The following is a 13,359-nucleotide window of genomic DNA, read 5'->3' on the forward strand; positions in this document are numbered from 1 at the left end:
ACTCCTCCATCTGCAATTCAGGGCCTTTATTGACCAAAGAGGGTAAGGAGGTCTGAGAGCCAGTGAGCGGAGGGTGGCTGAACCTGACTTCAGCGGGCCACCAGACAGAGTTGGAAGGCTGGGGGCACGTTGCCCAGGCCAGTGCACTGTGGGGTGAGGTCGATGTTGGCGGGGCTCCCCCCAGTCCTCAGGCAGAACTGCTGTAGAATGGAGGTGAGGGAGATCTCGGATCGGGCCAGGCCTGCACCCAGGCCCACTGCTTTCCTGGGGACCTGGGGGTGTGGAATGAGAAACCCATGCACCCCACGGCACGTCCAGGCTGGTCCCCTCCCTGCCCAGCCCAGACCTGGGGCAAAGGGTATGAGGGAGTTGTTGCTCTGGAACTCACCCTTGTCATTCAGGAAGCTGGTGGGACTGAAACAGCCTGGGTCCTTAAATCAGATGAGATCCTGGTGTGCAGACACAAGGAGAGGAATCATGAAGGGGCCCTGGGGAGATGTGCAAGGGTTACTTGAAAAATTGGCAAGCGACTCTTCCAAACATCCATCCAAGACCCCATTTCGAAGCCAGCGGCAAGGAAGGCCGCCTACTTTCTTGCTCCCAGAGTCAGCGCTCTGGACGCTTAGGCCGGCTGATCTGTTAATAGGCCCTCCCCAGCCCCTGCATAGGATCCCGTCTTGGTGGGCACCTTGGGCAGGGAGTGGCTGCGCAGGTGGGCATCACAGGTGAGGGCACGCGGCAGCTCCAGCAGTAGCACGCTGAAGACGCTCTGGATCTCCTGCAGCGTGGTGTTGGTGTAGGGCAGGCGTTCTTGGTCTTCCAGGCTTGGGGCACACATTCGACCTACCACGGGATCCAGCTCCGCCTGCGCGTTGGCTGGGGCCGGCAGAGATGTGAACTATGCGTACCCCAGCCTCCAGCCAACCCAAAACCCTAGCCGCCTAATCCCTAGCTGTCCAGCTCACAAGCCTGCCACCTCTGGGTATTTGAGCAGAATGAGGAGTCCACAGCGCAGAGTGGTGCTTGTGGTTTCAGTACTGCCAAGGAAGCGGTTATGCGTCGTCATCACCAATGTCTCCTGGAAATGGCTCTCTGGGTCCTTGTATTCCTGTGGGTAGAGGAGCCAGGCGTCTGCTGCTGGGCAGCAGGGCCCTGTACCTTATCCGTTTGATCCAGGAAGCAATCGATGAAATTGCAGGGTTCCCCGGGCTGCTGGTTGCTGCTGGGTTTGCTGAGAGGTGAAAACTCTAAGCTCTGCTAAGTTTCGGAAGATTCCGTGGTGTGGGCCTGGGAGCCATTTTAGGAGGGAGGGGAAAATGTACATCTGGGGGGACAGGAAATCAATAGGACCTTGAACAAGACCATTAGTTTCCCTATGGGGAGACTGGACCAGGACTTTGATGTTGTCGGTTCTAAAACTCTTCCATTCCAAGATTCTAAGACTGCCCCATTCTAATGATCCAATGTAGGTAGGTCCATGTACTCGGAATTTGGCATAGATTGGGCACACGAGGGAGGGATGGGAGCCGACCCTCTCACCTCACCCCATCTGGAACTCATGATGCAGAAGTTGTCATTGAAGAGGTCCAGGAGCCTCAGGAACTCCGGGTCCTCGTAGCCATAGCGGTTCTCAAAGACCACGGAACACATAACGTTAGATACAGCATTATCTAGTAGCCGCCGGGGGTCGAACGGAGCTCCTGGGAGTGGGAACATGACAAGGTCATACGCTGTGGCTCGGCCCCCACTGAACTCATGGGTTTACTGGCTTCATTCCACCCAAACGCCTTCCCTAGGCCACACCCACAACAGGTCCCTATCCTTTTCCGACCAGGCCGTACCAACGCTGTCTTGAAATTCGCAAAGCAGACATGGCGCCTCTTCCAGGACACGGTCCTCGATGGTCCCCGTACCCAAGCCGAACTCCCTAAGTGCTCCAAGTGCAAAATTGCGCAGCGTCCGCCAGCGCTGCCCGTTAGAAACCACGATGCCTGGGGGAGTGGAACAAAGAAGGGGACGGGCCGGGGAGTTAGCCACGCCTCATCCCGGAAGCATCCCGTAGTGGAGTCGACTTCCTCGCAACTCTTCGCTCTGCTTCATTTCCAGGTCTTTTGGTTGCTACCCCGGCCTTCTCGGCCCTATCCACACATTGGCCGCACCTCTGCTGGTCCCGATTCCTGATCCCCGTGCTTGCTCTCTTTGGCCTTGACTCTTAGGCTCTTCTCTTCTACTGGCTGCACAAGGATCCAGCCTCCCCCACCCCCATTCGACCCCTACACTGTGGCTCCTTCCCAACCTCTCCTCAGAAGCCTTGACTCTATTAGGCCCCGCTCCATTTCCCCCGGTCTCGCTCTGTATCGCAAACTGGACGTTCCCGGCCCGCACTTCCGCCGTCCAGGCCTCACCGTTTCCGTGTGTGAAGCGTTCGAAGACTGCCCCGGCCCCGCGGCCGGAGACGGCATCCGCTTGCAGCACTAATGCGTCCCGCTGCGCTGCGTAGCTGCATAGCACCACGGCAGGGCGCGGGCCCAGCCACACCGTGAACACCGGACCCCAGCGGCCAGGGAGCTACACGGAGCCGGTGCTCAGCGGGCCCGGGTCTGGGCTCCTGACCCCTCCGCCATCGAGACCCCAGAGCCCGGCCCCCATCTCCCTTCTCCTTCAGACCCAGGAGTCCAGCCCCACCGCCTTCCCTCAAAATCTAGAAGTCCAGGTCCCCAGCCCCCTGCACCCTCAGAGCTAGGTATCTGGGCCCTCAGAACCTCCCCAGCCTTGAGCCAGAACAGACCTCTCTGCTCCCCGTCTCCTGGGACCAGACTGCCCGCCCCAGGCTCCTCCTCCCTTGGGACCCAGGAGTGGGTGGGGCGGGGGTGGCAGCGCGACTCCGCCCTGAGCCAGGAGCTCAGGGCCACTGCCCCTTTTCCCTCCAGATCTAACTTCCCACCCACAGTCTCCTTTCCCGGAAGGCAGGACTCCAGGCCCCTCACCCTCTGTCAGGACTCACGGGGTCCGAGCCCTCAGCTCTGTCTTCATTCAGAGAAACAGGAGTTCTAGCCCCCAGCCCCAGCTCCAGGAATCCAGAATCCTGTTACCCAGCCCACTGTCGGGGCTACCTCCGTGAGTGCACGGTCCAGGTGTCCAGACTCGAGCTGCAGCAAGTTCCACAGAAGCGGGAGCGGTACGGGCCCAGGGGCAGGGCTGCCTGCGTCTGAGCGCCGGGTGCACCCCAACCCCACCTGGCTGCCTGCACCTCTTCGCCTCTCTTTGATTCCCTTGGGATCTTGGGTGGAGCAGGGATGGAGACTGAAAGTGGGAGGGGTGGCCGCCTTTGGGGATGCTCATTCGGTAATTCCCCAACCCAAAGTCTGCCCCCTGCCCCCAGCCCTATCACTGCTGACCTTGGCTCCTCCTGGCCTTTTTTTTTTTTTTTTTTTTTGTGCCTGCCTCAGCCTGTCCTATTTGGTAGCCTTAATGCACTAGCATTTTCATGTCAGCATACCTGGTCAACAGGTGCACCCTCCTGAACCCCCAGCACCTGTGGGTCCATCTCACTTGGCCTGTAGCTGTGCATTCCTAATCCCCTGGACACCTCTGGGCCCATGACCACTGAATGCTGTACCTTGTACTTCTGATAACTCAAAACATCCTGACTGCTAAATACACTTCTTAGAACACTCCTGGTGATGTGTCCATTCGCCTGGCACTCCTGTGCCCTGTGCCTGTGATTCCTGGGGACTCACACCTGAGCCCTTGTCACGTCCACACCCATTGCTCTTGGAGCTCTGTATGCCATACATGTCTCCCAGATGCTCACTCAAGTCCCCTACCGTCCTGGTGCCCATCAGCTTGGCACTTCCATGCCTATCCTATGACTCCTGGCTGCCTTCCCACGGTTGACACCCTTGTATTTCCACACTTATGCCCTGCCCTGAACTCCTACCATCTCTATTCCCAATGCTCTGGCTCCCAGATGCCCCAAATGTCCTATGCCTATGCTGCTACACCCCTGGTCTCCAGTCCCTCAGACTCCTCAGTGGGCACCCCCCCCCCCGGATGCCAGGCCACGACGGGCCGGGGCGGGGGTTGTGGCTGAGTCTGTACTTGGAACAGACTGTTCAGGAATGCGGCCCACCCTGCCACCCACCCTGCCGGGCTGGATCTAGTCTTCCACCAGGTGCCTGGCACAGGGCCCAGACCTGGGGAGACGGTGAGGGGGCTGTGCAGAGTCTGGGACAGGGCTTGTCTCTGGGAGTGTCTCTCTCGCTCCCAGTCTCTGTGTTTCTCTGTTCATCTCTCTCTCTTTCTCTCTCTTCCCATTTCTCTCTCTCTATCTGTTTCACTCTCAGTGTCTACCTCTGTTCACGTTTGTCTTCTCTCTCGTGCGCTCTCTTTTCAATGTCTGTCTTTTTCTCTCCCTGCCTCTTCCAGTTTGTCTTTACCTTAATCTCCCTCTGTCTCTGCTTTCCCGTCTTCCTGCCTGTTTGTGTAGCACGTCTCCCTACCTGTCAGCCTTTGTCTGTCTAGGAGCCTGGTGACTGGCAGGGGCTGAGGGGCAGGGCAGTGCTCAGAGGCACTGACTCTGCAGACCGCAGGGCTGCAGCAAGCATGCCCTCGCCACCCCCTCCCCCAACTCCCACCCCAGCCTCTCCGATGGATCCTCTTTCTCAGGCTCTTTTCAAGAGCAGGCATTTTGTCTTGTTCACTTCTGTATCCCCAGCACGTAAAATAGTGCTCAGCACACAGTTGGCACTCAGTAAATTTTGCTGAATGAATGCATGGCTTTTTTCATCCCTATTTCTGTCTCTGTTTCTCTCTCTCGCTCTCTTTTTTAATTGGAGTATAGTTGCTTTACAGTGTGTGTTAGTTTCTGCTGTACAGTGAGGTGAATCAGCTATGTGTGTACATATATCCCCTCTTTTTTGGATTTCCTTCCCATTTGGGTCACCACAGTGCATTGAGTAGAGTTCCCTGTGCTATACAGCAGGCTCTCATTAGTTATCTATTTTATACATATTCATGTATATATGTCAATCCCAATCTCCCAATTCATCCCACCCGCCTTTCCCTCCTTGGTGTCCATACGTGTGTTCTCTACATCTGTGTCTCTACTTCTGCCTTGCAAACAGGTTCATCAGTACCATTTTTCTGGATTCTACATATATGTGTTAATATAAGATGTTTTTCCCTTTCTGACTGACTTCATTCTGTATGACAGTCTCTAGGTCCATCCGTGTCTCTACAAATGACCCAATTTTGTGGCTGAGTAATGTTCCATTGTATATATGTACCACATCTTCTTTATCCGTTCTTCTGTTGATGGACATTTAGGTTGCTTCCATGACCTGGCTATTGTAAACAGTGCTGCAGTGAACATTGGGGTGCTTATGGTTAAAATATTATACTTCCCTCTTTTTTTTTTTTTTTTTTTTTGCGGTACGCGGGCCTCTCACTGTTGTGGCCTCTCCCGTTGCGGAGCACAGGCTCCGGACGCGCAGGCTCAGCAGCCATGGCTCACGGGCCCAGCCGCTCCGCGGCATGTGGGGTCTTCCCGGAGCGGGGCACGAACCCGTGTCCCCTGCATCGGCAGGCGGACTCTCAACCACTGCGCCACCAGGGAAGCCCTATACTTCCCTTTTAATTCATTTGGTTCCACATTACAAATCTAATCTAAAGTTTGTCATTTACTCTTAGACAATATAAATTCTTGTCTCTGTTTCTCTCTGTTGCTCTATAATTCAGACTCTGTTTCTCTCGATCTCTATCTTTGGCTGAATCCTTGTGACTGTCTCCCTTCCTGCCTGTCTCTGTTTCTTCTCTTGAGGCTTCTCTCTGGTTCTCTTTTTGTCCTTTCAGATCTCCGTCTCTCTTCAGCTCTGTGCCTCTCTTAATTTCCATCTTGACTTTAGCATCTCCTTGTCTTCCTTCTCTTTGGGCATCTCTATCTCTCCCCTTTCCTCAGTTCCTCTCTTTCTCCTCCTCTGTCTCTCTGTCTCTCTCACTCCCAGTCTTTGGTTTTCAGGATCTCTCTCTATGTATCTCTCTATCTCTGTCTCTTTCTCTTCGTCATGTGTTTCTCTTTTGCATCTCTCCATCTTTCTTTCTCAGGACCTCTGAATCTCTCCTTTCCCCCCTCCACCTCTGCGTCCCTGCCTGGGCCCTGGGGCAGACTCTGTGCTTGGCCTGTGGTGGGAACAGTGTGGGGATTAGGGAGCCACCACCCCATGTGGGGGCCACCTATAAGCCTCCCTCCAGCCAGGCCCATACTCAACAGAGCATGTCCCAGCTTCTGGGTGACCTTGGGGAGACTCCACTCAGGCTAGGGCCTTCCAGGTCACCTCTGCCCATGGCTGGCGGGGCCAGCCTCATTCGGTCTGACTCCAGCTCAGTGAAACTTGAGATGCCTGCTCCTTGAGAAAAGCTACTGTCAGCAGATGTCAGCTTGTCCAGTCCCAAGCTGGGAGGCCCCATGCCTGGGGACCGCTATCCCCACCCCAAAGGGAGGAATTGCAAGACAAAGAAACAGTCCAATGAGAGGGATGAGAAATGGGGGAGAGTTTCAGTCTTCCAGTGCCTCACTTCCGCATTCACTGCCCTTCTGCTCTTTCTCTGGTCATTTTTGTTTCTTTCTTTGTCTCTGTCCTCTATTCTCTTTGCCTCCCTAGATCTCAGTCTCCGTATCTCTCTGCTTTCCTCTGTATCTCTGACTCATAAGATTTGAAGAGCAGTGTTGGAGCCAGATGATCTGCGTTCCAAACCCAGCTCTGCCCGTTTCTGGCTGTGTAATCTTGGGCAAGTCACTTCACCTCTCTGAGCAACCTCAGTTTGCTCATCTGTAAAAATGTATAATAAAATTGCTTTGTCTCATAGGGATATTTAAATGAGGCATTTGGACCAGTGTGTGAATAGGAAGCACTAGATAAGTGTTAGTAATTGTGATTTCTCAATCTCTGGGTCTGTTTATTTCTCCGGGTCTCTCACTTTCTCCCTGCTTACATCTCCATCTTTGTACAGTGCCCTGCATCTCTTGCAGACCTTTTCCATATCTCTCTAGGCTGCTGTCTTTTTCTCGGCCTTGGCTTCTCTGCCTCTGTCTTCATTCGAGCCCTCACAGCCTTTACCTTCCAGCCTGTCTCCAGGAAACAATTTCTCCCAGTTTTTAACCGCCCTAAGGGTGAGGGTTGAACTCATCACAGCCAGGTGTCTCCCCTCTCTGCAGCCAGACCTTCCTTCTCCCCATCCTAGAGGACTATCCTCCTCCCTTTAATTCAGCCAAGGCAGGTTCGAATCTATTATAAAGATAATTTATTATAAATTGATACAAAATCCCCCAAAGTGTGCGCAATAGAACGAGTTCTGTGGATAAAACAAGGCATGTGCTTCCCCTTCCCCTTGGCTTTCTCTGCCTCTGGGGGCGCAGAAGGTAAAGACACGAGCGATGGGGGATGGGCATGTGGCAGGCACAAGGTGAGGGGAAGCGAGTGTGACAGCGAGAGGGATGGGGCGCAGGGGAACGGGCGGTCCTCAACGCTCACTGGCGAACCTGGAAGGGATGCGGCGTCAGCGCGAGCGCGGGCACAGCTGGAAAGGCCGCGGCAAATTGCAGAGGCCGGAGCTGAGCGGGGTCAGGTCGATGTCCTCGGGCGCCCCCAGCGGCCCCAGCGAGAAGCTCTGCAGGATGGCGGTGAGGAAGAGGAAGAGCTCCCTGCGCCGCAGCGACTCGCCCAGGCACAGCCGGCCTCCCACAGGGAGAAAGGGTGGGCAGGAGCAATGAGACAAGATGGGGTGAGGGGCCTCCTCAACCTTCAAAGGAAAACATGAGAATAATGGCTGGGTACTCACGGACCCATCCATCTAAAGGTCTGGAAAAAACAGTTGAAGTAAATCGTGGATCTGCTGCAAGTGCAACATGGCAGGGGTTCGAATCCCAGCTCTGACAGTACTAGTTTCGTGATCTTGGGCAGGTTTCTGGGTAGGTACCTGAAATGGGGAGGGTAATAGTACCTCATTTTGTTATTGTGAACATATATAATGCTCTAAGCACTATACTGCTATTAATTTAATCCTCTTAATAACTCCAAGAGGTGGACCTTTTTATGATCTTCATTTTATAGATGTAAAAACCGAGGCACAGGGACGTCCCTCGTGGTCCAGTGGCTAAGACTCCGCACTCCCAATGCAGGGGGCCCCGGTTTGATCTCTGGTCAGGGAACTAGATCCCACATGCCGCAGCTAAAGAGTTCGCATGATGCAACTAAAGATCCCATCAACTAAAGATCCTGCATGCTGCAGCTAAGACCTGGTGCAGCCAAATATATAAATAAAGACATAAATAAATAAATATTAAACAAACAAACAAAACCGAGGCACAGAGAGGTGAAGGAACATATCCAAGGCCACACAGCTAGAAGATGACAAAGCTGGGGTCTGGCAGCAAAGCCCAGCTCTTAGCCACCACTCTCAGAGTTAGCACCTGGTGCACAGTAGGTAATATGGTAAGTTACCTATTATTATTCACCCCACGCCCTTTTCTAATACTGAGTTAAACAGGAAAGATTTTTTTCAGCCGGGTAAAGACCAAAGCCAAGAAAAACCAGGACCACTTCAACTGCACCACCCAGTGGAGAGACTGACAGTGACCAAGTCCAAGTTAAATTACAATATTATCCTGACTCCCTGCCTCCCTCCGCGGGGATTTCTGTTGCTATCGGCCTATAGGAGCAGAGTTGGGAAGGAGAAGGAATGTCTTTGCATATCCAAAGCTGAGGATGGGATGGGACGAAGAAGTGAGAGGGTTTGGGGAGTGGAATTAGGCCTGGGGAATGCAGGTGAAATACTGGGCCAGAAAGACTGGATCTTGCCCCTGACCACTCTCACCGGCTGAGAAAGGCATGAAGGCAGGGCTCTTCTTGAAGGACTGATTGGCATCCAGAAAATGCTCAGGGTTGAATTCGCAGGGCGTCAGAAATTGGCTGGGGTCGTAGTAGACTGTATTAAGGAGGGTGATGATATCCATGCCCCGTGTGGGTGGAGAGGCAGAATCAGTGGTGTTAGAAGGGCTGGGAGGTTCCCAAACTAGCATTTCCACTGTACGGAGCTGGGAGTCCTGGGGACATGATAAGGGGTGGTGGAGCGTAGGACTCCACAGGGGTCCAGGAAGTCTAGGGTGTGGGAGTCTAGGGTTCTCAGTGATGGGTGCTGGAAATGGTTTTGTTGGGGTCTGAGGCAGGGATGCGGGATACCCCCCTTGTAGGAACAGATTTGGGGTTCCTGGGGCGGGAGTGCAGTCTCTGAGAACAGTATTTAGGTAAAGGGGCTCCGCAGGATGAAGTCCCAGACCTTGGGGATTTCAGAGAGGGGTCTTAGGAAAGGAACCTGTCATAGGGAAGAGGTCTGGGGTTCAGGACGTGGTCTAGTCCACTATGGTGTGGCATAGGGCTGAGTTTCTGGATTTAAGGGCCTCAGATGTCTGTTGCTAGGGCTTGGGTTGCCAGTTGCTAAGGTCCGGGGTGCTGATTGCTAAGGCCTGGGATATTCCTTGCTAGAGCCGCAGATGCCTGTTGCAAGAGCCTGGGATGCCTCTTCTTAAGGTTTCAGGTGTCGTTTGCCAGGTGTCCAGCGCACCTTGCAGGAAGGGTAGCAGGAAGCCTTGAAAAGTCGTGTCCCGAGTGACGCGGTGTGGAAAGCTCATGGGATGACGTCTGCGAAGCGCTGCACCTCGTGGTCACCGCATCTGTGTAAGGCATGGCCGCTCGGTCCTCCAGCGCAGGCAGCCACGCGCGTCCCAACACGCGGTCGATCTCCTCCTGTGTGCGGGCTGGAGTGGAGGGGGGAGCGTTGTTGAGGGTATCAGCAGGCTTGACTGTGCTGAGAAGAGGTGTGTGCCTGCGTGTGGAAGGGGTCCAGTCAATGCTTTCCAGTCGGGGGGCGGGGGGCGCTTTAGGGGTGCATGTGAAGGTTAGCCGGAGCTTCGGAGGGAGGCATTGAGTTCAGAGATGTAGGTGAGGGCGTAAGTTTCTTTCGTGCCAGGGCTCCTAGGGGCGGGGTTGTGCGGAGAGGGTTCGGGGCTGCTTGGGGTCTAGGCCCCTGATGGGATGCCGGCGGGACTTCGAGGACCAGGGCCGCAGGAGGATGGATGGAGTGAGTGGGGTGTGCGGGAGAGCTGAGAAATCGGGGGTGAAGCAGGCGGCAAAGACCCAGTCGGTCTCCGCACAGCGTCCTGGAGGCCAAGGTTCCGCGAAAGACCCAGAGGTGGGGTTTGGGGAGGCGGGGTCGCAGACTGTGCGGTGCGGGCCGTTCAGACTGTGTGGGAGGAGATGGGTTCCTGGGGAGACCGGGTGGCTGAGGCTCTGGGGCCGGGCTCTGGGCGGGCTGCGCGGGCTGCGCGGGCTGTGTGGGCAGGGTCAGAGGTGGGCGGCAAAGCAAGATCATGCGGGCGGGGTCTGCGTCCCGGCAGACCCGGCAGGCTGTGTGGACCGCGGGGACCACGTGGGCGGGGTCAGCCTCCGGTGGGCTTGCGGTTTTGGCTGTGCGGCCCAGGCGCGAGCTGGAGGCTCTCACTCCAGACACACTGGGCTGGAGCTCATTGTGGGCGGGGCTTCGAGGCGGGAGGGGCGGGTGTGCACTACCGCGCCGTGTGGGCGGGTCTCCCCACCAGGCTCCCGGCGCTCGCACCTTGCACTTTTGGATACTTCATGAGCGCGAGGAAAGCGTGGCGCAGCGTGGTACCCAGGGTCTTGGAGCCTCCAAAGAGCAGATTGTTGTGTGGTCATCAGCAGAGTATCCATGTGGAAGTGGCTCAGCGGGTCCTGCTTCTCCTGCGGGGGAGAAGAGGTGGGGATGTGAGCCAAGGCCGGGGGGAGATCCTGCGGGCTCGGATCCTGTGCGACCCGTTCCCCACAGACCTACACAACTGCTACTGGGTGCCACTTCAGTCCCTCCTCTCTTTAACTTTCCTTCCTTGGGGGAGCTGGGGAGCGCGGAAGGGCAGGGTAGGGAGAATCTCAGCCGCGGGGCCCACAATAAGAAATCCTTAAGGATTTCTTAAAGAGCTGTTAATTGGCGGAGGCCCCGAGTGGCCCCAGCAGAGCCAGGTGTTCCAGCTTCACTTCCCGGATGTGGGGAGATTAAACCCAAACGCGCTCAGCTCGGGATCCTTGTTGGTTTGAGACAGGATAGCAGGTCAGACCAGAGATGAGACTTCCAGGCAGGGCTTACCTGTGCCATCTTGGTAAGGAAGCAATCAATGAAGTCCCGGGGAGAGTTTGGGTCGAGGGAGGCCTGGTGGTCACAGACGCTCCGGGCGATGAGGTCCTTCATGCGTCCGAAGTTCTGGAAAAGGTGTTGGTGCAGCCCGGGCACCCAGTCCAGGAGGCTCGGAAAGATATTGTACCGCTGAGGATGGAGCAGAGCTGTAGGGCTTAAGAGGAACACGCGCGCGAGTGTGTGTGTGTGTGTGTGTGTGTGTGTGTGTGTGTGTGTGTGTGTGTGTAGCGTGGGGCGGGGGCTCTGTGTAGGTGGAGCCCCTGTGGAGTGGGCAGGGCCGCATACCTCGGGGGCGGGGTCAGACGGAAAGGGGCGGGGCCTGGCAGGGCCAATCGCAATTCCTTTCCTGCCCACTGCTTCCGCTATATCCCTGGAAGGGCTGGACCCCCAACCCTCTCGCCCGAGGAACTAGGCTTCCTGACCTCTCCCCAGGGGCTGCTCATGATTTGGAAGTTGTCATTGATGGGGTGGATAAGGGTGAGCAGACGCTTATCGTCGTAGTCGAAACGGGTGCCGAAGATCACGGAGCAGATAATGTTGGACACCGAGCGGCTCAGCACAAACTTGGGGTCGAAGGGCTCGCCTGAGGGTGAGGGGCTAACGGGTCGGGGGCGCGGCTCGGGAGACGCAGTGTGCAACACACCAGACCCCAGGCGGTAACACCACTAGCAGCACAGAACGCACGCTCCTGGCCACCTAACATGCAGCATAACAACACCCCAAAAGTACCTGGCAACACAACAGACAGCACAGAATCCACACCATCCTGCAGCACATCGACAGCAACACCAGACTGCCCTACAGGATATTCTTGGCAACACAGCTCACAGCATACACAATACAACATACACACAATATACAACACAATATTACACACAGTGTCTGACAATACTACAACCTCACTTGGCAATGACACACAGCAACACAACCTAACACCCAATGATCTGACGACCCAACAGATCACAGAAAACAACACATTCCTGCATTAGCCATTACATGATAGCACGGCCCAGCAAACTGAATCTGGAGTTAAATAGACATAGTTTGGATCTTGGCTTGGACTCTTAGTCTGGGCATGACCTAGGCGAACCGACTTCCATTCTCTGTGCCTCAGTTTTCTCATCTGTAAAATGGGCTTGATGATAGTCTTCTCCTCGTGGGACTGTTATAAGGAGTCAGTGAGTGTGTGGCTGGGAAGTGCTTAGCTAAGGGCCTGACCCATCATGAGCCAAACCAGGGTGGTGTGGTAGGCTGAGCAATGGCCCCCTTTCCAAAGATGTCCATGTCCCAATTTCCAAGAACCTGTGCCTATGTGATTCAGTTAAGGATCTTGGGATGGGAGATTATTCTGGATTATCTGGGTGGGCCTAATGTTATCACAAGGGTCCTTATAAGAGGGAGGCAGAAGGGTCTGAGTAGAAAAGGTGATGTGGACTTCCGTGGTGGCACAGTGGTTAAGAATCCGCCTGCCAATGCAGGGGACATGGGTTCGAGCCCTGGTCCGGGAAGATCCCACATGCCGTGGAGCAATTAAACCCGTGCGCCACAACAACCGAGCCTGCACTCTAGAGCCCGCGAGCCACAACTACTGAAGCCCGCGTGTGCCTAGAGCCCGTGCTCCGCAACAGGAGAGGCCACCGCAATGAGAGGCCTGCACACCACAACGTAGAGTAGCCCCTGCTCACTGCAACTAGAGAAAGCCTGCGTGCAGCAACGAAGACCCAACGCAGCCAAAAATAAATAAAATAAATTTATATTTAAAAAAAAGAAAAGAAAAAGACAGGGTAGTCGCTGCAGCCATAAACACCGCCTGCTGGTCCACAAGAGCCTCCTTCACAGCTTGGTACCCGCTGAGGACCACCACCCACCTGAGCCCCAGGTACACTGTGTACACTGAGCCGAAATCCTTGTTCAGCTGAGGGTAAGAAGACAGAGGTCACAGGGGGGTGTGGGCCATGAGACCCCCTCCCTGCCTTGTCCCTCCCCTTCACCCAAGCCTAGGCCTTTGACCTTGGTGAGGGAGGTCAGCATGTTTTGGGAGCGAAGCTGCAACAAGTTTCCCAGGAGTGGGAGGGGTCTGGGGCCTGGGGGCAGCTG

General features: G+C 55.3%; 1 pseudogene across 1 annotated transcript in view; it reads right to left on the reverse strand.

The window, feature by feature from the left end:
- Positions 1-24: 24 nt before the first annotated feature.
- Positions 25-13,359, reverse strand: part of LOC307066867 — a 15,799-nt pseudogene continuing 2,464 nt past the window's right edge. Inside the window, exons 4-21 of the transcript in view lie at positions 13,070-13,177; positions 11,992-12,028; positions 11,685-11,845; positions 11,215-11,391; positions 10,672-10,814; positions 9,622-9,814; positions 8,869-9,018; positions 7,577-7,736; positions 6,336-6,454; positions 3,114-3,303; positions 2,406-2,568; positions 1,842-1,991; positions 1,540-1,700; positions 1,159-1,324; positions 977-1,108; positions 689-898; positions 389-488; positions 25-272 (exon numbers count right to left, since the gene is read on the reverse strand). The product of the transcript in view is annotated as an uncharacterized misc_RNA (transcript). The remainder of the gene's footprint in view (positions 273-388; positions 489-688; positions 899-976; positions 1,109-1,158; positions 1,325-1,539; positions 1,701-1,841; positions 1,992-2,405; positions 2,569-3,113; positions 3,304-6,335; positions 6,455-7,576; positions 7,737-8,868; positions 9,019-9,621; positions 9,815-10,671; positions 10,815-11,214; positions 11,392-11,684; positions 11,846-11,991; positions 12,029-13,069; positions 13,178-13,359) is intronic.

Source organism: Hyperoodon ampullatus (genome assembly GCF_949752795.1).
Source record: "Hyperoodon ampullatus genome assembly, chromosome: 18".
Classification (NCBI taxonomy): Eukaryota; Metazoa; Chordata; class Mammalia; order Artiodactyla; family Ziphiidae; genus Hyperoodon; species Hyperoodon ampullatus.